Source organism: Neovison vison, chromosome 9 (genome assembly GCF_020171115.1).
Source record: "Neovison vison isolate M4711 chromosome 9, ASM_NN_V1, whole genome shotgun sequence".
In the NCBI taxonomy this organism is placed as follows: Eukaryota; Metazoa; Chordata; class Mammalia; order Carnivora; family Mustelidae; genus Neogale; species Neogale vison.
The window spans coordinates 1,928,527-1,952,894 of record NC_058099.1 but is presented as its reverse complement, the minus strand read 5'-3'; positions in this window follow the sequence as shown (position 1 = coordinate 1,952,894).

The window sequence follows — 24,368 nt, the reverse complement described above, 5'->3', positions numbered from 1 at the left end:
TGGGCCAGCCCTCTGGTCCTCTCCCTCCTCGTTTACGATGCACCGTCCTCTCCGTGGAGCTCCCTGCGGTGAGCTGACTGACCTTCACACACGGCCGAGACACTCGCTGCGGCGTTCACGGGCAGAAGTCCTGGGGGCGTGGGTGACGCTGCCCAGCACCAAGGCTGCTCACCGTGGGTGCCGCTCCAGGGGCTCGGGGGACAGGGACAGTCTCCTGGTGGGGGAGGCAGGGAAACCAAGGCCCAGGGAGGCGGGGCTGCCACGCAGGGGTGCAGGGCAGGGCGCGGAGCCTGGTGTGGAGTCCGGCACGCGGCGCACGCCAGGCTTACCACGGGCTGTGCTGGCGAGGCCGCCACCCACGGACCTCCACCATCCTGCCACCGAGCCGGAGGTGGAGCGTGCTTGCCGAAGCATTCTGACTGGGAGCAGACCGCAGGGCGGACCCGACACGGGCGAGCAGGACCGTGAGACCGCAGATGTGGTGGGGCTGCTGTGTCCCCAACAGACCGTCCCGCGGACCACAGGAAGGTCCCGGGGGCTGAGAGGGAGCCTGAAGTCCGGAGCTCCCGGGGGCTCCGCAGATCCCGTCTCCCTCCCGAGCAAAGCCGCAGAACCCACGGCCAACCGTGACCCTGCTCTCTGCATGGAACATTGCTCCGCAACGAGGCCGCGGGGACGGCAAGCCGCACTCGACCATTTCCAGGAAGTTATTTGAAGCAAGTCATAAAAGTTGGGAGTATCCCCCCTTCTCTGGGTTCCGGCTCTGGAGTCGTTCCAAAAGCACTCCCCACACCCTTGGCGGAGGTTCAGGGGGATTTTTCCCTCTAGTTGAACCAGAGAATCAATGGGGTGTTTGTCCCGCAGATGAGGTGGGGGGTCCTGGGTCACTGAAGGCGCTGTGGAGGTCACTTGGGGGGGCAGCGCCTGGGGAGGTCACGGCCTCAGCCCCCCAGCACCTGGAGTAAGGCAGTAACCAACGGCTCCAGGCTCCTGGGTCCTTCCATTCAGGGGGGCTCCCTGGACCCTCCCCTGGTCCCAGGTCCAGACCATCCCCAGGGTCTCCAAGAGTGCTAAGGGGGGGGCCACTGGGGACATGCTAGGGGCCTTGGTGGGAGTGGCTCAGCGAATGGCAGGGAACACAGGGGCCCACTCCGCAGACAACTGGTCCACCCCCACCCCCCACCCCCGCCTAGCACACACGACCCCTAGGCCGAGAGAGGAGCGCTCACTCGCACATCGGGAATCTCCTCCCAGAAGAGAGACCCAGCACCCAGCTCTGGGGAGTCAGTGCGTGTGAGTGTTCGGGGGAAAGGAGGCCCGGACAGCCCAGCTGGGACGTCCCCTCCAGCCCCCAGGTGCGGAAACCACTGCTTTCACTACCCCAGCTCAGCTACGACCGTGCGGTGCGCGGCCGTCAGCAGGCCTTCAGAAAACGTGAAGTCGAGGACAGTACGCCGGTGGGGTGCAAACAGGCACTCGAGGTGCGCTGTGGACACAGCCCTCTCCTCCGGGAGCCATCCTGGCAAGCAACATCCCCCCAGCGCTCAGATCCCCAGAGCAGCGGTTGGCCGCTTCGGCTCCTGCAGACCCTTCCAGGCCCCCCACACCTCCCGAGCATCTCCACGGAGTGGCTGGGCACAAGGGGGACAGAGGACAGCTGGTCACAGTGGGGCCGTGGAGGGGCCGGAAGCAGGCAGATGGGCTGGGATGGGGGAGAGGGAGGGGACGCCACGAAGGGGCCTGGAGAGTGTCCAAGAACGGGGCTTCGGCCGTGCTCAGGGGAGGGAGAGGAGCTGCGGTGGCAGGCGGATGTGCCCCCGGGTGAGACGCCGGGGAGGACAGGGCAGCCCCAGCCAGTCCCCTCTCCCACGGCCTGCAGCTGGGCAGCCGCTGTGGGCCTCTGACCGCTCCCCACTCCTGATGTCCTTCGCTTCCAGTGCTTCTTGGTCTCGCTGGAATTTCATTCCAAACGGTAAATATTTCATGTCCACCCGCGAGGCTCCGTGCAGATGACTTTAACACGACATGGAAACACCTTCCGCTCCTCACTACAGCACGGGAGTGGGGCAGATAAGTTCACGGGGCGGTCAGAGGACAAGCTTTTGGCCAAACACTTTGCCTTGAACTGGACCACGATAAACCAAGGCCCTGTGCCCCCTCCTCCCCCAGGACGCACTCAGAGTGTGGAAGATGACATCACCGGGGCAAGGAAGCCAGTGGCCGCGGACGGGCTTCTGTTTCAATCCCGGCTGGCCCGGGGGTTGCCACACAGCCCCCACCGAGCCCCTCCCCCGAAGGCAACTCGGCGGTTGTCAGTCCAGACCCCCTGCCGAGCTGGGGGACCCTGGGAAGGTGACTTTCCCTCTCTGGTCCTTGCTTTCCCTTTCTGTGAACTGGAGGTCAGAACAGAACCCACTGTGCAGAACGTCACAGCGCCGTGAAATGTGCCCCCCCCCGCCCCCAGAAAGGCTGTCAATCCGGCATCTGGGAGACGCAGTCCGCTCCCTGAGCTCACAAGTGGGCCGTGGCACCCAACACACGGTGCACCGTTCGGATTACTACTCAAAGCAGCGCTTCGGGTACGCAGGGGCTGCTGACGCGTCAACGGGGTGCGTGCTGAGCCCCAGGGCAAACCCTGTGCACCCCCAGAGCAACAGGCCCCAGGACTAGTAAAAGAACCACCTCGGGGGTCTCTGCATCCAGGGAGAAAGCGTGATGCGTCCATGCGCGGCTGCAGCCGCCAGCCTGAGTCCCGTCTGCCAACGAGTGGGCGGTGCACGGGGGCGGGGGGCCCCTCCGGTTCTCCCCTGGACCTGCCTGTCTCCCAACAAAGTTCACACCCGAGAACAGCTGCCTCATAAATGCGGTTTTCATTAATTTCCTGGAAAAGGGAGTTCTTGTTTCCACAAAACAGGTCTTGGGAGACTCAGGGAAGAAGGCCCGAGCGTGGCTCTGGAGCCCCCGCGGTACCAGGCGTGCGGGTCTCTGGGCGTCCCGTCCCACTAGGTTCCTCGCTCCAGCCTGCAGTCCCGGGCCCGGGCAGGAGAGGACGGGTGGATGGGTGGGAGCCCGAGGCCGGGCAGCTGGAGGATATGGGGGGCACGGAGGAGCCCCGGAGGACAGAAGTCCTGTCCCTCCTCTAGAATGGGTTGCAAGCTTTCCCCAGCGTCCATCCGAGGGAGCGGACTGCTGCGGCCCAGGAGGCCGGGGAGGGAGCATCTCAGCCCCTGCCACAAACGTACGGTGTCCGGACGGACACCGAGTCTGGCCGGTTCCAGGAGTCCAGAGTCCCTGATTTTCTCCAGGCTTCCACAAGCCTCTAATAAAGGAGAGGAGAGCAGGGGTCACTTCCAGTGTGAGGCCAGGGCGTGGGTGTGATGAAGTCATGCGCCTGTGCTGCTGAGACCCGGACCTGCGGGCAGCGGCCCAGCACAGCCCCCGTGAGCCAGGGCCGGCCCCGCACACAGGAGGCCCGGCCGCGCCACACAGGTGGAGGGCGACCGGCCCCGGGCTGACGGACTCCAAGCCGTGGGGCCGGGGCCCAGGTCCCTCTTCCTCCCCAGCAATTCAGAAACGGCGACAGACCCCGCAGGACAGCAGAGCCGCACACGGACACGGAGCCAGACCCCCCACCAACTGACCGCGTGACCCGGGGCCGCCGCAGACCCCATCTGCCTCGGGCTCCCCCACCGTCAAGGGAGACGCGTCTCGTGGGAGCGCCGCACGTTAGATGGGCTAAAACCCGCAGGTTTTCAAGAGCAGCCGAGGCACGTAGCAAGCCCTCCAAAAGTCTTATTTAAGTGGAGAAAATGTAGGGGCACCTGGGTGGCTCAGTGGGTTAAAGCCTCTGCCTTCGGCTCAGGTCATGATCCCAGGGTCCTGGGATGGAGCCCGTGTCGGGCTCTGCTCAGCGGGGAGCCTGCTTCCTCCCCCCCGCCCCGCCTGCCTCTCTGCCTGCGTGTGATCTCTGTCCGGCAAATAAATAAATAAATAAATAGAGAAAATGCAGGAGAAAGGAAGCCGGACTTAGGAGGAGGAAGGCTCCCCAGCCCCAGAGGCCCGGCCGCGCATTCCACAGAGGGCGAATGGAATTCCCAGGGGCGAGCGGGGCCTGCCTGGCTGCCCAGCTACGGGGCCGGCCCCTCTGTGGACAGGACAGCAGCTCTGGCTCCTGGGGAGGAGGGAAAGGGCCCCAAAGGCCCACCCCCCCAGGCCACTGGTCAGCCACAGAACCGCACAGGCGTCTCCGCAGCTTCAGACCAGCTGCCCACTGACTTCCTGCCTGCACGTCCCTGTCCCAGCTTCAAACGTCAGAAGAGATTCCTGCTGCAGGAGCCAGGACAGATGCTAACGTGGCACTTGTCCCTGCCCCAGGACGGTCCTGTCCCCAGACTCACCCAGCTCAGTGGGTCCGATCCAGTCCGAGAGGCTGAGTCCAGGGTCGGGGCTGGCCAGCTCACCCCATGCCAGCGCCCGCCGGCCAGCTCTGCCCCCAACCTCTTCTGCTGCACTGGGGTCCAAACCCAGCTCGCTTTGGCTGTTTGCGGACTTTTTAACACTCTGTTTAAAAAGCGTAAAGTATCTCAAACACACGAGCAAGTACAGAGCAGCACAGGCCACCAGAGCTCTGAGAGAGGACGGGGACGCCCAGGTCAGTGGCCCCAGGACAGGCGTACAGAAAGGCCCGAAGACCTGCACCCCAACCTCAGCTTGCCTCAACCTATGCACCCTGGGGAGCTGCTGGGCCGCCCTACCCGCAGGTCAGTACCGGCGTGCCGGAGGGACACTTAACAAGACTCAACACACATGACGTTCCTGAGAAGTCAGAGCTTCCGGAGTCGGGCGCTGGGGCAGGTCTGTGCACACGGCGGCCGCTGTTCCACCCCATGAAGGAAGGAGGCTCTGACACCACAGCGCCAGTGACGGTCAAGCACGGTGGAAGTCGGACACAGAGGCCTGGTGCTGCTTGTGACCATGTGAGACGTCCGGAACCAGCAAGTCCTTGCACGCAGAAGCACATTCGTGGCTTCCGGGGGCCCTCGGGGAGGGACAAGGGGCATGGGGCTAGCAGGCCTGGGTTTGTATCTGGGGCGACAGAGAGCTTTGGAACGGACAGAGGTAGTGGCTACAGGCCACTATGAACATACCAAGTCCCCCTAAACCGCTCGCCCGAAGGAGGAGTCCCACCTGGAAAAGCAGGAGCATATGAAGCCGGCCCCTGAGAACGTGACTATGGACGGAGTCCTCTGGGGCACACAGGGGACGGTCCACAGCTGAAACCACTGGTGGCAAGGGAGTGGGTGCCCAGACCTCCCCGACCCCCGCCATCACACTGGTGGGGCATCTGGGGCACAGAGGAGCCATCACCAGGCCAGGGCCATGTGAAGGACAGCCCTGGGAGGGAGAGAGGGTGACCCCTCTTCCAAGTAATAGTAGTGGCACACGGGAGAGCCCAGACCAGCAGGCGCCCCCTGCACACCTCCTGGATCCCGTTCCCTTCCCAGAGACCACCTCACTGTCTCATCTGGTGGGGAGATGATGGGCCCCAGGGCCTGTGTCCTCACACCCTAAGCCCGTGGCTAGGGCTGCTTTGCGCCCCCCCTCCGTGGGCATGATCGAGGGAGAGTCTGAGGGGGGTCCGGGGTCATCAAAGGGTCCCCTGAGGAGGGAGGCTGGGGTCAGAGACGGGAACTCATGAGCAGGAGAGAAGCTGCCAGCTTGACGCTGGAGGAGGGCCCGGGCCAAGGAGGCGGCACCTCTAGCAGCGGGAAGGGAAGGGACGTCCTCCCCAGAAGAAACCAGATCTGGCCACACCGCGACTCTCATCCCGGGAAGCTGCCTGCAGACTTCAGACCTCCAGGACTGTAAGACACTGAATGTGGGGTCTGAAGCCCTTGGGTTTGGGGCGGCTTATTTCAGCGAGTCAGGTTGTCACGGGACAAGCAGGGATGACCGGTCCCTCTGCCACAGCGGTGTCCCGTCCACCCACGCGGACGCACATCACCCACCCAACCTCCTGCTGCGTTGGACCCTGCCACGTGGACACAGGGCACCTCTGTCCGTCGCCTGCGACGCGCGCTCTCCACGCCTCGGGACTGAACGGCGCGGTCGCGCACACTCCCGCCCGTCCTCCCTGCTCTGTAAGCCGCGGTTCTCTGGACTCGTGTGCTCTGGGATCCGTTCATTTAGCAAATCCTTCCGATGCAGCCATACGCTCTGCCAATCCCGGGAAACACAGCTCGCTCCAAACACTGCTGGGCCACCACCCACAGCCTCCGGGACACAGGCTGTGGGGGTCCCCTGACCAGCCATGAGGAGGAAGCCCCCTCTTCCCCATCCCCATGCACATCCCCTGTGCCCCACAAGGAGCCCTGCCCACCTGTCCCCTCCAGGGGCAGCTGAGCCCCTTCCGCGTGCCCTGGGCAGGTGAGGCAGAAGCTGACCCACGGCTTAGAACCTGTTCTTGCCCTCGGGCCCCTTCCCCAATCTCAAGGCACGAGGAAGGCCATATTGGGCAGACGTGTCCACACTCGTCAGACCAGGAGCATCTCCAGGCCGGGCACTCGGTGCCGCGGCGACCCACCGCACGGCGGGAGGCGGTGCCATCGCAGGGGCCAGGCTGGGCGCCCCTGCACCCCTCTTCCCAGCAGCATTCCCGTCGGCCTCACAGGGAGGTTAACCTGTCCGCCTTTTACCACGAGGAGCCGGCCTCCGGGAGGTGAGCCCGAGGTGGGCAGGGCACTTCCTGCCTCTCCGCAGCCCACAGGGCCTTCGCCCTTCGTGCAGGCTTCTGCTGCATGAACTCGCACCTCGCCGCGGGGCTGTCCCCTGCCCCCGCAAGTCACCTGGGTTTGTTTCCTATTGGGAAACTCCTAGGAGAGAAGCCAGTCTCTTCTGCAGCCTGGACCCCAGCCACTGGCTCTGATGTGCTTGGAATAAACAAGACTCGATTTCAGCGGTGAAATAGTTCCTTCCTTTCTCCAGAAAGTAGCTCCGAGCCCCGCCAAGGGCTGGACGGGGGCTTGCTGCTAGCGGGGCCCCTTCAGGGAATGACCGCCCCGGAGCTCCTGCCTCCGGGACGTGGACAGTCTGACCGCCTCCTCACCCGGCTCAGACCCTCTCAGGAAACAGGGGGCTCGCTCAGGTCAAGATCTCTCAAGGAGAGCTTCTTTACAAAGGGAGCATTCGCTGCGTGTGCGTGAAGGGGACCCCAGGCGTAGTGCAGTGACCGGGGGCCACCGTCCCAGGCCTCGAGGGGGAGGGGAGGCTGAGCTTCAGACCCCGCCTTGAGGGGAGCAGGCTGACAAGACCCCACAGTGGGTCACACACCCTGCCTGACGCTCGTCCTCTCCCTTCCCCTGACGCCCACCCTTTGGTGGAGCCCAGCCTGAGGTCAGAAGCCAAGGTCGTCTACCCAGGGCCACCTCCCAGAGCCGAGAGCGAGCCGAGAAGCCGGGACCGGGGTGGGTGTGGAGGACAGTGTGGAAGGGCGCCCCACAGGGCGGGCTGGGGGGAGACAGCTGTGCTTCCTCGTAAACCAAATCCGGTCACCCCAGGACCCAGCAACTCCACTCCCAGGCACCCACGGCGAGGAACTGGAAACGGGTCCAAACGGAAACGTGTGCCGTCCCACGTGCGGCCGCACCGTCTGCAGCAGCCAAAGGCTCCAACTACCACAGTGTCATCTGCGGATGAAAGCGTGACCCCAGCGTGGCCCGTCCATCCACACACGGAGCCGGACCCGGCCGCGCGAGGGAGCGGCACCGGCACTGGCCGGGCTACGACACAGAGGGACCTGCAAAACGCGGGGAAAGCAGCGGACGCAAAAGGACAAGCGCTAGGTGACACCACGCGCAGGAAGGGTCCAGAAAAGTCAAACTGCCAGAGCTGAAAGCAGACGGGAGGGCAGGGGAGGGTGAGGGGGTTCGTGCCCGGTCCCGGAGTTTCTGCCGGGACCGCCGAACAGCCTGGAAACGTGCGATGGGGACGGCTGCGCGGCCCAGTGTGACGAACGCCCCTGAATCATGTGTTCAATCGGATGAGTTGTTCAGTCAGTGAATGTTTCTCAATAAAGCTTTTTTTTTTAAAGGTTTTATTTAGGGGCACCTGGGTGGCTCAGTGGGTTGAAGCCTCTGTGTTTGGCTCAGGTCATGATCCCAGGGTCCTGGGATCTAGCCCCGCATCGGGCTCTCTGCTCCGCGGGGACCCTGCTTCCCCGCTGTGGCCCAGAGAGACATTTCACTCATGCGCCTTGACTGGTCCACAGACTGCCACCATCCCTTTTCTGAGTCCCTCGTCATGCTTGGTTCTGGGCACAGCGGGCCTGGCAGCTGCTCCCGGCGCCCACACGAGATGCTGTGAAAAGTTCTCGGAGAGGCCAGGGCCTGAAGCAGACTTCTTCCCGTGAACTCCTCAAGAGGCACAGCTGTAGAACCAGCTTCCGCAACGGCAGGGGCCACACTGCTGTCCTCTTCGTCGGTCCCGGGTCCCCGTGCAGGGCCTGACACACAGGAGGGGCTCGGGTTCCATTTCCAGGATGAACAAGAAGTGCGCTCCCACCGCTGGCTGCGAACGCAGGAGCCGGGCGCACAGCACAGGCTTCTGGCCGAGATTACCTTACACTCCTCCCCTATCCTCCAGCCCTCATTTCTGTTTTGTTTTGTTTGAACCTCTTCTTATTGTGGTAAAATACACATAACGTAAAACTTACCATCGTAACCACTTTAAAATGGACAATTCAGGGGCACGCAGCCGATTCACAAAGTCGGGCCGTAACCGTCATGGCTATCCTGTTCTAGGACATTTGGCTCTGAGTTTTTCCAGTGTATTCACACTCCAGGGCTTTACTCCGAGTGTCTCCTGCAAGCTGCCTCAGATCCTCATGGAATGAGGCAAGACTTCCGTTAAGAAAATGCCTGCGGAGAAAGGGTACACCGTAGGCTCTCAAACCTGCACCAGCCGAGTGTGTGCAGCCAGTGGAGGGGAGCCGAGGGCTTATGGGGCAGCCTCCAGCTGGCCACGCAGCCCTCCCTAAGCCCTGGCAACTGACCGTCTCCACCCGTGGGTGCCACAGGACTCACGGTGCCTGTGCGCCAAGCCCTCGGTGGGTGCCAGAGCTCCCGGGGCTGCCGCAGACCGCGGGCTGTTTCCCTGGGTTACACACCAAAGTTTTGTCCCCTTGGCTCCACAGACAGGCGCTGTGTAATACAAAATGACCGATGCCAGGAGGAACCGGCCAGGAGCCCGCATCCTGGAAAGGACGAGGGTCGGCTCCCAGCCCCCCATGCCCCATCGTGTGGGTGGGCGGGAGGGGGCTGCTCTGAGGAGACCCCCACTGAAGCCAGCCAGCAGCTGCCTGAAGGCCGGCCTGCGAGCCGAGGGAAGCTGTGGCCTTTCTTTGTCGTTGTTCGCCTCTGGGGCATCTTTGCCCAACCCTAAGTGGAAACATCTGTGCAAGTCTGGCTTTGTCAAGGCTTTGTGCAAGGCTGGGATTGGAACATGGTGATTTCGGCCTGTGTGCAGCTTGGGGTTGCCATCTGGTCAGCACATCTTGGGCCGGCCTTGGCAGCTCTGCATAGAGATGTCTTAGACAAGAGGTCCCAGCTTTGCCTTCTCCTGGGACACATGGCAACCCAGGCTGGCTCCCTGGAGGAGGAGGCAGAAGTGGGGCTGGGTGGGGGGCGGCAATAGGAGATGGAGGTGGCCCCTGGCCCTCTCGGCCCTAGAAGCCTTATTTTATCCGTGACTTGACCACTGTCACTGGACCCCCATCCTGTCAGGAGTGCCCGTGAGGCCTCGGGAAGCACGAAAGGGAACCCCCGGCCTACCACACCCTTCTCCTGCCCCTAGGCAGGCTCCGCCAATCCAGGCTGAAGGTCCAGTGAGCCAGAGCATCTGGACAGGGTCTGTCCCACTGCCTGGGGGACTCAGGGAAGGCAACGGGGCACTCTGCAGCCATCGGGTCCGTCCGCGGTGGAACCAGGTTGTGTCTCCAGGCACTGCAGCAGACCCGGGGGTGAGGGAGCCGCTCGGGACCCTGTCCTGAGTCGAGTACGAGGCTCGCGTCTGTCTGGGCTCGCGTGAACACTCAGCACTGCTGGTTCCCTCTCTGGGCCTCGCAGGCAAGGAGGGGCCAGGGCGGGTCACTCAGCTCCACACCACCTTGTCCCGTGGCACAGCCAGAGGCTGGGGGCAGGGGGCGCTCAGGACGGTGGGAGCCAGTCCACTCACTCCTGGCAGGAAGAGGCGCACGGCAAGTGTCCGCTGAGGGGACCTGCCCACTTTACACGAGGCCCGGGGCCCACGCACGACGGGGCCCCAAGCAGGAGGGCTGAGAAGGAGGTGTTCCCGCTGCAAGTGCGCACAGGGCCCGGAGCCAGCCCTCAGCACCAAAATACAGGGGCGGGGAGCGAGGACAACGACACCCGAGGACACCCACTGGCTCGCTCTCCAAAACCTCCCTGAGTCCGCGTCGTGGGAACACATGGAAGGGGCAGGGCAGGGCGTGCTCTCCAGTAAGACGGGTCAGAGGCAGACTGCCGCCCGCGCGTAAGAACATTCCCTGTCCCCTTCCTTTAAACAGAGGAATGCCAAAGCGTGTGCAGGTGAAGGGTCCCGGTGTCCGCAGGACGGCCGCTTCTCTCAGCCGGTTATCAGGCCAGGAAGGAGGAGGGAGAGGAGAGGGAGGGAGAGGAGGGAGGAAGGGGGAGGGAGAGACAAGGGGGAGGAAGGAGCGGGGAGAGGAGGGGGGATGGGAAGGGCAGAAATTCTGTTTGCAATGTGGACTGCTGATAGCTTTCAGGATAAAGGACAACTGGGTTTGGGGAGCGGAGAAGGCGTCCAGAAAGGAGTGAAAGCAGGACCCGGCCCCAAGGAGTGCTCAGGAAAGCTGCTGCAGACCGCCCCTCTCTGGGGCCTGGGCAAGGAGGGCGACGGGGCAGAGCAGGCTCGTGCACGGGACACCCAAATACACTGGGTCAGACGTGAGTGGGGTTCTGGGGAACACACCTGCCGGACAAAGCAGTCTCCATCGGAGATGGTCACACCGATTTCACGGATGAGCACGGCTTCCCTGCAGAACGACAAGGGTGTAGGAGGGTTCGGAACCTGGGCCTGGAACCAGAGAGCGCCAGCACAGAGCAGAGCTCAGGAAACCAGCAAACCCTCACATCTGCTCAGACGCGGTCCCCAGGTTAGGGCCAGCACCGCCATGTCACACAAACACAAGAAGGACACGCCAGCCCCGAGCCTGGCCCAGATGGGACCCCGAGTCCCCCCACCAGAGCCTCCTCGGGGGGGGCCGGGGCCCTGACGACCCTACCCGATACAGACCCATGCCATCCCAGCCCAGAGCGGGGGGCCTGGCCGCTACACTCAGGTCTGTGTCTTGGTTGTTAAGCTCCCAGAGCAGCGACCTCATCGGCACAGGGAGACCAGCTCCGGTTCTGCAGAAGCCAGAGCAGAAAAAGAGGAGGGGATGAGGACCAGCCACTGGAAGGTGCCTGCGGGGACCCTACAAGCAGGGAGGAAGCTGAGGCTCAGGGAGCGGGAATGGCCCTCATCACCTACCCCTGCACCATTGGTGAAATCTGCAGGCAGAGCAGGGTCAGACAGACCCGGGTACGAGACCTGAATCCCTCTTCCTGGCTGTGTGCCCTGGGCAGGTCGCCCAGCATCTCTGAGCCCGATGGCTGCTCTGTAGAACGGGCTTGCCTATGGCACCCACGTACAAAGGCCCATGGGAGCCACCAGTGAGCACTCAGAGCAGTACTTCGCACGAGTTTACCTCCTTGTCTGTCCGTGTCCTGCGGCCGCTGTAGCAGAGACCACACACCGGGGCTTACGACAGAAGGCTATCCTCTCCCAGCTCTAGAGGCTCAAGGTGACGCTGGGCCATGCTCCCTCTGAAGGCTCCAGAAGTTCCAAGGGGCCCGTGGTCCCAGGCCGGTCTGCACACGGCGTCAGCCTGTCTCTCCTCTTCTTCAAGGACGCCTGTCATTGGACTGCGGGGACCCTAAATCCAAGCTGACCTTAAAACCCTGAATCAGTGACATCGGCAAAGCCCCTAGTCCCCAATAAAGCCACATTCTTTTTCTCCCCCCGCTAAGACTTTTGTTTTTTTAAGTCATCTTTACATCTAACATGGGGCTCGAACTCACGACCCTGAGATCAAGAGTCATAGAATCTACTCACTGAGCCAGTCCGAAGCCCCAATAATGCCACTTTCTGAGGTTCTAGGTGGACAAGAAAGGGGGGTTGTTCAACCCGCCTCACTCAGACTTACACATCAGGATAGCTACAACATCTCCAAATTTCATTTCTGGACAATAAGGGTCGCTTAAACATACCGGCTAGAAAAAGGGGTCTGAGCGGGTCACGATGGGGAGGCAGGGAAGAGGCAAAGCTCCCCCAGATAGATGTTTACCTAAATCTAGAAAGAAACTCAGGGACATTTTAGCCCTTCTGAGGGAAAAGACAGCAGAATGACTCCCCCATTAATAGTTCAAACTCTGAAAAGCCACTTTCAACCAAGCCCGGCGATCAGAGTGCAGGGGCCACACTCCCGCAGGGCGCAGGGGCCGCCCTCCTCCGAGCACCGCCCGTGAGGCCCACCAGCAGTCCACCAGCAGGCCCCAGGCTGTGACGGGTCGGTCCCTTGACGCCGAGGCCCGCGGTGACACAGTGCAAGGCAGACGGAAGCTCCTGCCTCTCGACCCGTCCTAAGGAAAAAGCCGCTTCTGGAAACGGACGGGCGGGGAGCTGTGCACGAGACGTTCTCGCGGTGCCGTTGAGAAGCACCTAAGCGCTCGGCTGCGGGACACGTCTGCCCGGCACAGCAGGCCACGGGCCTTCACAGGGACACAGAGAACAGCAGCGGGGTCGGCTCATGGAGGAATGTTGCCTGAGGAACAGGGCAACAACGGGGTCCACCGCGGCCACGAGAGACACGGGCAGGAAAGAGCCACCTGGAAGGGACAGCGGGAATGCCGATGGAAACGATTTTAGGGCATAAAAACAGACGTAAATAAAAACCATCTGGAGAGAGGCCATATCGGTGTGTGGCGGGGACGCAGGGCGCCTGGCCACACCAGTGGTTCCCGACCCGCCCCAACACCCTGCAGAGGCGACTCCTGCTAAAATCGCATCCGTGCGCACGCGCTCTTGCCCGAACGCTCTGCACAGACTCAAGCCGACAGGCCACTTAGGTCAGCAAGAACACACGCAAACCTGCGGCCAACCAGGGAAGGAGACAGGGACGGAAGGACGGGTCATCCACGCAAACCTGCGGCCAACCAGGGAAGGACAGAGGGACGGAGGGACGGGTCATCCACACAAACCTGCGGCCAACCAGGGAGGGACAGAGGGACGGAGGGACGGGTCATCCACACAAACCTGCGGCCAACCAGGGAGGGACAGAGGGACGGAGGGACGGGTCATCCACACAAACCTGCGGCCAACCAGGGAGGGACAGAGGGACGGAGGGACGGGTCATCCACACAAACCTGCGGCCAACCAGGGAGGGACAGAGGGACGGAGGGACGGGTCATCCACACAAACCTGCGGCCAACCAGGGAGGGACAGAGGGACGGAGGGATGGGTCATCTCCCGGGGGAGGCCCAGGCAGGCCCAGGCAGGCCCGGGAGACGGGCTCCATCTTCCCTCCTGACCCAAGCTGACACTCCCTTCCTGCCCAGCGAGGCCGATGACACAGATACACTTCCCAGACCCGGTGCTCCTCGGGGGACCCTGTGGCCCGCAGCTCACCACAGTGCCCTGTCCTCTCCTGGCTCTTCAAATGTGGTCCCTGGGCCACCTATCACCTCCTGACCCTCCCAGCAAGCCGCCCTGTAAGGAGACGACGTCTGTCAGGACATTTGACCCCCCAGTCATGGGGCGTGCAGAGGGCAAGGACCGAGGACCTCGCATCCGGCTCCTCAGAGCCAGTAAGAGCACGAGGCGGCGGCCGGAGCCAGGCCTCAGGTCAGTCCAGACAGGAGTCTCAAGCCTCCGCTCTGCATGGTGCTTGGGTCTGTCCCCTCGTCTGGGAAATGGGGACGCCGGCCCCCGAGGCATCTCAGGCCGCCTCCAGCACAAGGGCTCTTCCTCCTCCGGCCTCGGCCTCCCCGCAGGGGCCCTGCAGCTTGTGGGCTGCTGCCTCCGGGCGGCACACACGGCGACCCTGCCTGGACAGCCGGCTCCACCCGTCCCGTGTTCACAGGCAGCAGGAGGACGGCCCCCCCAGCGGCGGCAAGCTGCACCCCCACACAGGGCCCGGCCTGGGCCTGCTCACAGCAGCGTCAACGGCACAGAGCAGCGTGGTGGACCACAGGCCAGGCCAGGGCTTCTAAGCGACAGGACGCTCCACCCACTCCCTCCTGGGACGGCTTCTCAGCCCTCACTGTGCCGGAAGAGCAGAGAGCCGTCTCACCCCGCAGTCCGGCCGCCCCCACCGTCCCCCACTCTGCCCTCTGCGGCAGGCCCGGATGCAGGGCCCAGGCTGCCGCCCCAGGATTAGAGGCCCAGCCTGAGCCACAGGGCCCCTCACTCACTGGGGCTCCCAGTCACGCTGTCACGGTGGCTGGCCGCCGGCTCCCGCCAGGCCGAAAGCTGCGATGGCATCACCCTGGCCCGGGAGGCTGCGAAGGGGACAGACGACCGCTGGTCCCGGCCGGGACCTCTCCCCCCTCGAGCAGCGCACCACCAGGTAGGCCCAACGTGACCTGGGCACTAGGACAGCTGCCCTGTCACGGTCCCCACCCCCCTGAGCCCTAACAGCCATGTGCTTCTGCCACAAGCCCACGGGGCCACCGCGCACACCCTGTTCACGGGTGTGGGCACGCGGCTGGCCCTCAGGAAACTCCGACCGAGCGACCCGCTCCGTGAAAGGCCACCAGGCTGTTCCCGAGGAGCGGGTGGGGGTCTGCGCTCCCCTCCCCAGGGCCACCGTGTCCTCCTGGTGGGGCTCCTGCTGCGTCCTGTGGGCTCCCAGCAGCGCCTGAGACCATGCATGAGGCGACTCCTGTCCCACGAAGTGTCCCCAGGAGGCGAGTCCACGGAGACAGAAAGCGGACGAGGGGCTGCTCACGGCTGGGGGTGGGGGGCCTTTGGGAGCGACGACAGTGGCCGCATGAGGCTGAGGCTGTGGCTGTGCTAAAGCCCTGGGCCGCACACCCGGGCAGTGGGTGCGGATGGTGTGTGAAATCTGTCCCTATAAAGCCATTGAAACAACAACAAAAGAGCCGGGAGCAGCTACGCCAGAGGCCTAGAGCAGCCCCTGGAGCACAGCTCTGGGGACCACCCATGGGCACCGCTGGAGCAGGGGCAGCCAGGGCTGTCTGCTTGAGCCCCCCGCCCCTATCTAAATGGGGCCCTCCCTGTAGTCGGCGGAGACCAACAGAGACCAGTAAGTTAGCCTTCCGGGAACCGTCAGAGCAGCGCCGGATGGGACCTCAGTACTCACCGGGTAGAACGTCCGATGGCAGGCAGGGCGGGCGCAGGCAGCCGGGGGAGCCGCGGCACGGGGGGGCTGGGCAAGCTGCCGAGTCCACACAGCCACGGGCCGTGGGCGACCCAGCGCTCTGCCAACGGCTGCAGGCCCGCTCAGCACCCCAAGGCCGGCAGAGGGCCGTTTTCAGGAAGTGAAAAGCCCGGCGGTCGAAGAAAGAGAAAACGAGTGTTTGCCCACAACGGAGAAGCACAGAGTAAAGCCGTTCCAGAGCCGCTGGAGGACCAGGAAACAGGTTCTGAAATCCACGAGCCGGGTTAGAGCTGAAATGGGTCAATGTCCCAGAGGCGAGAGAACCGGAACCTTCCAGGTGACCTTCCCTGCCAGTACAGGTCCGCACACAAACATTAACGACTTCCCAAACCTGAGTCCCTAACCCGCGGCAGACAGCAGTCAGACACCGTCTCTACGCGGGCTCCTGCCCGGTGCCCCAGGAGGACTCAGGAAAGGCGCTGTCCCTGGTATCAACCTCTAAGTAATCTCCCTTGACACCGAAGAGAGACCCTGCAGACGACACAAACGATTGGAAAGACAGGCCACGACGTTCCTGGCCTGGAGGAATCGACATGGTTGAAACGTCCGTACCACCCAAAGCAAACTACAACCCAATGCCATCCGGATAAAATTCAAACAGCCTTCTCCCCAGAAACAGGACAGTCTTTAGGATTCTGCGGAACCACCAAAGATCCCGAGGAGCCTCGAGAGGGACAAGGCCAGAGACCTCCCACACCGGATGCCACCGTGGGTTGCAAACGACTGCCATCAAAACTGGCGTAAACACAGACACACCGACGAACGGAACAGAACGAAGAGCCCAGAAATAAACCCACACACGGCCACTTGAGCTAGGACAAGGCCAAGAATACACACTGAGGAAGGACACATCCGTTCAGTCCCCGGCCGCGGAAGACCAGTCAGCCGCGGGTACAAGTGTGACCCTGGGCGCCGGTCTCACGTGGACACAGCAATGGACTCAAGACGGACTGGAGACTTACATGGTGAGAACCGAGCCTGTAAAATTCCTACAAGAAAACAGGGTAAGCTCCCTGACATCGGTTTTGGTGATAAGTTCCTGGGGATAAGCAAAGGCAACAGAGGTGAAAAACTGGCAACTGGGGCCACATCAAAGCGAGAAGCTTCTGCACAGCAAAGTGAAACGGCGACGAACTGAATGGGAGAAGGTGTGTGCGCGTCACGGGTCTGGCTGGGGGCTAACGCCGCACACGGGGAGAACCTGGACAGCTCCACAGAAAAACCATCGGATTAAAAGTGGGCGGGGCGAGGGAACAGGCACTTCCCCAAAGAAGATGTCCCAATGGCCCAGACGCGAGATGTTCCTTGTCACCCAGTGTCGGGAGATGCAAACCAAAACCACGGTGACACACCCCCTCCCACCGGTCCGAAGGGCCAAAACCAACAACACAGAGAAGAACAGGTGTCGGCGGGCGCGGAGAAGGGGAGTCCTCGTGCGCCGCTGGTGGGAACGCGGGCGCCCAGCCGGGCTGGAGGACCGTGCGGCCGCTCCTCCCAAGCTGAACACAGATCTGCTCTACGACCCGCAAGTCCACTTCTGGGTATTTACGCAAAGGAAATGAAATAATCACCACTGTCAAAGGACACTGCGCCCCCATACTCACCGCAGTGTTACTTACGGTATTTCCGTGACTCACAACTACCTCCCACTTACTAGATGAGAACCACCCCCGTGTCCGTCGACGGACGGATGGACACAGAAGTGCGGTGCGTGGACACCACGGAGTGTCCTCCAGCCGTGAGAGAAGATCCCGGCAGTGTGACAACACACGTGGCCTCGGCGGCGGTGTTCTACGTGACAGGAGTCCGGGAAAGAAAAACACGGTGTCCTGCCACTGCCGTGTGAGTGTAAAAACAACAACAACAACCAAAATAAAGCCCAAACCCACAGATACAGAGGAGGAGACGGGTAGTTGCCAGACCCAGGGGTGAGAGCGGAGGAAAGGTGGGGGCGGGGGGGGTCAAGAGGGACTGACTTAAAATGAAAAAAGCATCCTTTTTCTTACTGAGGAGAGGAGTGCGAATGAAGCCGCACACCGAGTCTGGAAATGCGGCCCGTCCCCAGCCCCGCTCCCTGCCGGCCGAGGCCGCCCAGCTCTGTCTGTGCTCCTCGCGCCCCGGGCAGCGCGGAGAGAACGGAGCGCCTCCCTACACCTGCTTTCGGGGTAAAGGGCGGGCCTATCTCTCCCTGAGGAACAAAGTGAGGAAAACAACTAAAAAAAGAAAAGAAAACAAAGGTAACAGGATGATAAGGAACAGGATGCTGCAGCCTGTGTGGGGTGGGGCCAGGGTCAAGCCCCCAGAGCCAAACTAGAAGCTCATGGCAAAGCCCTGTGGACCTGGCGTTCAATGCCCTCGTGCAAGGCCAAGAGCCCAGGCCAGGCCCCCCACCGAGAGCCCGTGGGTGGGACCCCCTGCGCACCGTCACCAGAAACGGGGACCCCAGCCAGCTCTGCAGCACAGACTCACATCTGGTGACTCGAAGGTAGTCACAGGAGACTGGCAGCCTCATCCGTAAACTGAGGTCAGCGCAGGCCCGGGCCCACGGCGGCCAGGGCGCAGAAGGACCAACCACAGCCAGACCCGCTGGAGGCGCCCCCGTCCCGGACCTCAAAGCGTCTCCACGATTACGTACCAATAAGGAGCAGGTCTCAGAACAGGTGCAAAAGGGAAGAAAACCCCATGAGTGAGAACAGGAGAGGAAAGAGCCAAGCCAGCCCCGCAGAGCGCGGATCCCAGAAAAACCAGACACACGTCCTAGAACTGTGTTTCTGTGAAAGTTAAAGAAAGATCCCAGACTGGGATCTCCACCATAAATGGGAAACCAGTAAAAATGAATCGCTAGAAGGGACGCCCGCGGACTCAGTTCAGCGTCTGCCTTCGGCTCAGGTCGTGATCCCCGGGTCCCGGGGTCGAGCCCTGCGTCGGGCTCCCTGCTCAGCGGGGAGTCTGCTTCCCCTTCTGCCCCCCCACCCCCGTTCTTTCTCGCTCACTCTGCGCGCGCTCTCTCAAATAAATAAATCACCTTTAAAAATGATTAAGAAGAAAATGAATTCTTATAGTAAAAACAAGTAGAGAGCCAGAAATCCAAAATGTCAAAGTTCACATTGAAATAATGAAGATGAAGTTCTTGAATTTCCTTCCTCGTGGCGGACTCGGTTCTGCGGAGGGAGCGCCGATGACTCGAGAACGCTTAGAGCTGCTCTCAGAACAGGCGGCAGGGGCAAGGCCGGGGCGGGGAAGAGCGGCGCTCTGCCGCGGCCCGTCTGTCCGTCCATCCATCCGGGAGGCACAGGCGGGCCCGTCCGTGGAGGTGGTGCCTGCCAACCTCAGCGCTGACGGAGCCACCAGGAAGCCCCTGCACAAGCCCACAGAGCCGCACGCAGCGCCTTCGTAAATAAAAGGGAGCCCACGCCTCGAGCGCCATAGTGAAACCCAGCGAGCCCGTGGGCCACCGCGGACACCCAGACCGCCCCCGGGAGGCCGCTGTGGAGCGCGGGAAGGAAAACCAGCAGCCGGGACGGGCCGTCGTCAACACCCCGAAACGAAATGCCCAGCTAAAATGCTTTCCAAGAACGAGGGCAAAACCAAGGCATTCCAGAGCAGTAAAATCGGAGCAAGCTCGGCAGCACCGGCCGGCCCGGTAGGAAACCGGAAGGGCAGCCCCAGGCGGGGTGCGGTGTGTGTCCGCAGGCGGGCCCCCGCAGCGGGACGAGAAGGCGGGCACGGAGGGCCCACGAGGCAGCAGACGGTACAGCCCTGCGCGGCAGGTGTGCGACGCTGATGACGTCTGGTCCGCTCGGCGCAGGCCGGCGGCATTAGCGGACCCGTACCCCAGGGAGCAGGGGCGCCTGTGCTGCTGGCACTGGCTGGAGGGCTCTGCGCCTGCCCCACTTTATGGGGTAGATGTCACACACCGTCCCCAGGTTGAGTACTGTCCCCCCAAAATTCACGTCCACCGGGACCTGAGGCAAATCGGGGCTCTGCCCGTGGGAACAGTCAAGGACTGAGAGGAGAAGGCCCTGAATCCAGCGACCGATGTCCTCGTGAGACGAGGAGACACAGAGACACGGGCCATGGCAGTGGGGACGGAGCCTGGGGTTTCCGGCCACCAGCAAGGGAAGCAGGAGCAGAAGGAGAAAGACAGTGAGGCCGGGCGGCAGCCGTGGCAGGGCTCCTGGGTAGCAGCCTAGGCCAGGAAGATGAGGGCGGGTGGCGGCCCTCGGCCACTTGGTAGGAGCCCGAAGCACTAGGGCCGCTAAACGCCCTCATCGGGCCCAGACATCACCCCGTCCACCGACTGGGATCAGACGGAAACGCCTGCCAGGTGTTGGAGGCAGCAGGTTCCAGAGGCTGCCCGCAGCTGGCTGGAGGGGGCACCACCGGGCCAACCTGGAGCTCTCGGGACAAAGAGCAAGCCCTACGCTGGGAGCTGCGGGCTCCGGTCCTAGCTACTTCAGGGCCTGTAGCCTCATTTCTGGGGGCCTCGGTTCCCCCTCCCAGGCTGCTGTATCAGAAGGGACAGAGAATGTTCTCCAGCTGTACAGCCCCAGCGAGGGGGGCCATGGCTGTGTGCCCAGGACTCCGTCAGCTTTAGCACGGAAGGGCTCGATCCCCCAGACACTCCCCAGGCCCGGGTAGCACAGCGGGACCTGGGGACGGCCATGCCCAGGCCCTCTGCATGGTGCCATCCTGCAGCCTGAGACAGCCTCTCCTGGGGAGCTCGCCGGGCCAGAATGCCTGCCGCACGGAGACCTCCCCTTCCTTCCCGCGCCTGGCCCCAGTTTGCACTAACACAGGGATATCCCCAAGGCTCTGTGAACAGCTGGGCCCGTTCTGCTCAGCTATCAGCTCCCGATGAGTCAGCCCTGCCGGGCCTCCCACAGACGCCACGTCCCCACCTCCCGGCCTCCACCAGGCAGCTCTGCACCTCCTGAGGGCCCCCGACCCTGAGGTGGCCTCTCCAGCTCCGGCCCTGACATCTGCGGCGGCGGCAGGAGGCTGGGAGAGCTCCGGGGTCTGGGAGGCAGGAAAGAGGCTGGGTCCCGGCCCACAGCCACGCCCGCTGCCCACACAGCTCGGCCACCCCTCTGGGCTCTCAGGGCCCTTCCTGGGAGTAACCCCTTCCGCGAGCAGCAGCGCCACACAAGACAGACAGAGCTGGGCCTGTCCCCACGTCCCCACGTTCCCTTCCCACCCGAGGCCCCTCAAGGAAACCGTCCGGGCCAAACCCCGCCCAGGCTGCATGGACGTCCCCAGAAGCTCAGAGCGGGTCCCGCAGCCGGCCGGGGCAAGCAGCTCTCTGTTTCCCGCAGCCTAAGGCTCCCCCACAACACGCCGCCTTCTCCCGGGTCTGGGCACAGAGGAAGGAGGTGACAGGGTCATATCAGAGCCCAGAAAAGGAGGCCCAGCAGCGACCCCCGCTGGGTGTGCAGGGCCCTCACAGGACCCCACAGCGGCTCTGCAGGGTCGAGGCAGCCCCTCATGGTGGGGCCGACAGTGCAGAGAGGGGGCAGCGGGGGAGAGAGAAAGAGAGAGGAAGGGGCATAAAGGCCGCCCGCCTCTCCCCCGCCCCCGGCGGGAGGATGCCCCTGAAGTGAGGTCCCAGGGGCTACCGGGGCACGTTGTGCCAACGGGACAGCTGTGTCGTCAGGGAGGGCAGAGGCTCTCTCCCACTTGCCCCGTTTCAACAAGATCTGATCTTTTATCGGCTCCGAGAATCCGCTGCCAAATCATTCAAATTTGCATTAACTGCTTCGAATTCCTTGAGGGCCCTGCCAGCCCTTTCCCTGCAGACCCCGCAGACCGCAGTGTCTGTCCCTCAGAGGACCCACTCTCCACAGACAGACGTCTCCGAGCGGTTTCCGCTCCCGGAGGGGCTTCAGCGCCCCAGGCTCATTTATTTGGAGTCTGTCGTCTCTGGGTTTGCTCTGCCTAAGTGTGTAGATGTCCCGGCGCAAACACCCTGGGGTGCCGTCCCCAGGTCTCGATTCGGGCCACCCAGAGGCTCGGGGTCTCCATGCTGCGACAAAGAGCTTACAGGCAAAATCCAAACGAGCTGTCCCCACGCAGGAACCTCCTCAATGACCATCTCAATTTTGTTCCGTTGAGTTTCAAAATACAAATTTATGCAATTAAACCTAAAAGCACCCTTAAAACTTCTTCCCGCAAGTACGATTTTCCAAAGCACAATTACACCATTTGGAAATTAGGTCTCGCATGCCGTCCGTGGCCCCGGAATTCAGTCTGGTCTGTCTCCTCCCGGCCGCCCTGGAGACACACAGCCGCGTGGCGTTCAGCTTTGCACACTCTACCGGCCGCCCCTCTGGTTCCCGAGAGCTCCCCAAGTTCAAGAGCACCGGTGCTCCCTCTGCCAAAGGGCTCGAGCTTAACACCTCCAGCTCACACAAAATGCAGCCAAAACGTCCCTGCCGTCCCAGGCTGTTCTCTGACGGCCCAGTGCGTGCGCCCCGGAGCTGGCGGCACGGGGGTGGCGAGCTCGGACGCTCTGTCCCTCGACACACCACACCTTTGAGCCACATTCTGTCATTCAGCTGTTCTGTGTGGACGTAAAGACTCTTGCACGTTTTGCAAACCACACCTTCTAGGTCTGCTGATGCCTCCCTGAGCTGGTTTCCGCGCGACGCGGAGTTCTGTGCACTACAAGGCCCCCAGGGATAATGGGTTTCTTTTTTTTCTTTTTTTTTTTAAGATTTTATTTATTTGTTTGACAGACAGAGATCACAAGTAGGCAGAGAGAGAGAGGAGGAAGCAGGCTCCCTGCTGAGCAGAGAGCCCGATGCGGGCCTCGATCCCAGGACCCTGAGATCATGACTGAGCCGAAGGCAGCGGCTTAACCCACTGAGCCACCCAGGCGCCCGGAGGATGGGTTTCTTAACTTGGCCAAAACAGCGAGTTTTTAACCACAGAGCAGGGATCCTCTGAAATCGGGTCTTCTTGTAATTGCCTTCAAAAGCAACAAACCTCCCGTGAAGGTGGTTTTTCTCCCTGAACTGATGGCACCGTTGGCGGCGCGTCGGACAGCTCACGTCTGACAGGGTACACACGAGGCAGCCTCCCCAGACCCCGTCCGCTGGGTGAAGACCATCAAGCATTTTGAAATTAACCGATTTCCCAGCTGAAACTCCAAGGTCGCTCATCGACATGCTGGCCAGCACGCAGAGGTCCTGACCGTCCATGCCAAGAAGGCCTGGGCTTGGACACGGGCACAGTCCAGTCATTTCGAAGGACAGACACTAGCTCTGGGTGAAGCCCCAGGCCTCACAGAGTCCTGGGGAAAGGCGCCCCTGCGCCAGCAACTCTGGGGTCCTTAGCAACCATCTCTGTGCCACAGCTGGCCTGTCCCCAGGCCCCGGTCCCTTGGGGCTGTCCCTGAGGGCCCATGTTGGATGGCAGCGTCCTCACCCGCTTTACACAAGTCAGCATTCAGCATCCGCTCTCGAGAGAGAGACGTTGGGAAGCCAGCAGTTCATCAGGCACGACTCCCGGCTCTCTGCTTGCTGCCGCTAGAAGGGCTTCTTGAAAAGTTGCTCAAACAAACGATAAAACAGCTGTGGGTTTGCACCACGCCGCACGTGCCCCGAGCACAGCAGTAGCAAGCCCCCCGCGTCTGCTCCGCGGCCGGACCGCCCGCCTTCGCTCCCCGCACACAGCTCGGCTCATCCAGCACGAGTCGCCCGAGGAGCCCGCGCACGGGCTGCCCGACGCGGTGACGTGCGGAGCTGCAGCGCTCACCGTGCGTCAGCCCCACTCGCTTGTGTGGCCTGGAAAGGCAGAGCTCCAAGCAGGACATGTTGCCAAGCTCGCGTGGACGCAGAAGTGGCAGGGGGCAGAGGTGACTCCAGGACGAGGCGAATGGCCTAGAAGGGCAGGACGAGGCCAGAGAGCAGGAGGTCTCGGGGACGGATGGCTCCCAACATGTGGACCGCGGCTCACAGGCCCCAGCCCCGCCCGGACGGCCTGTGGGCACGCTGGCGTGAACGCGGCCAGGAGGACGGGCTGCTGACCCCACGAGGGCCGGCCAGCCTCTCCGCTCGGCACCACGCTCGGACAAGGCGCCACAGACAGAGCTGCACGGCGACGAGGACCTTGGCTGCCTCTCACCGAGGCCGCTTGTAGCTTCTGTGCCACGATGAGCGCCCCCCGCCCGCCAGCGAGCAGCCGGCACCTGACGATGAGGTGAGCGCGTGGAAACCCATCCGACCGCCCTTCCTCACAGCGATCTGCCTTCCCGTCCAGATCAGCTTTCTAGCCCGTCTTTGGCTTCCCTCTCCACAGGCCTCTGCTAACCACGCTTGCCAAGGGCTCAAGGAGCATCTCATCTGCCAACCCAGGGTCCCACGCGCTGTCGCCTCAGGCCAACAGATCCCCGTTAGAGTGAAGGAGTGACAAAGGGCCGTGGCCCCGGGACCCGCTGGTCCCATCCTACACCTTGTCACCCAAAACCGACCAGCCTGCGAGAACAAGAAAAGGCTCCTTCGTGGCGCAGCTAATCCCTGGTTTGATGTGACCTCCCAGGACTTAGGACACTGTCCTTTGAGATGCAGAGCACCAAAGCCCAAAGGTGGAGACCACCCAAACGTCTGACAACAGACAGACAAACAAGCGTGGTCCACCCAGACGGCGGGACAGCGATGGTCCTCACAAGTCACGAAGTCACTGACGCTTGCTGCGACCTGGATGGACCTCGAGGGCGTGACACTCTGTGAAAGAAGCCAGGGACAGAAGACCACACTTGCATGTCCCTGGCACACACGACATCAGCATAAGCCGAGCTACGGAGACAAAGCGCAGACCGCTGGTGGCCAGG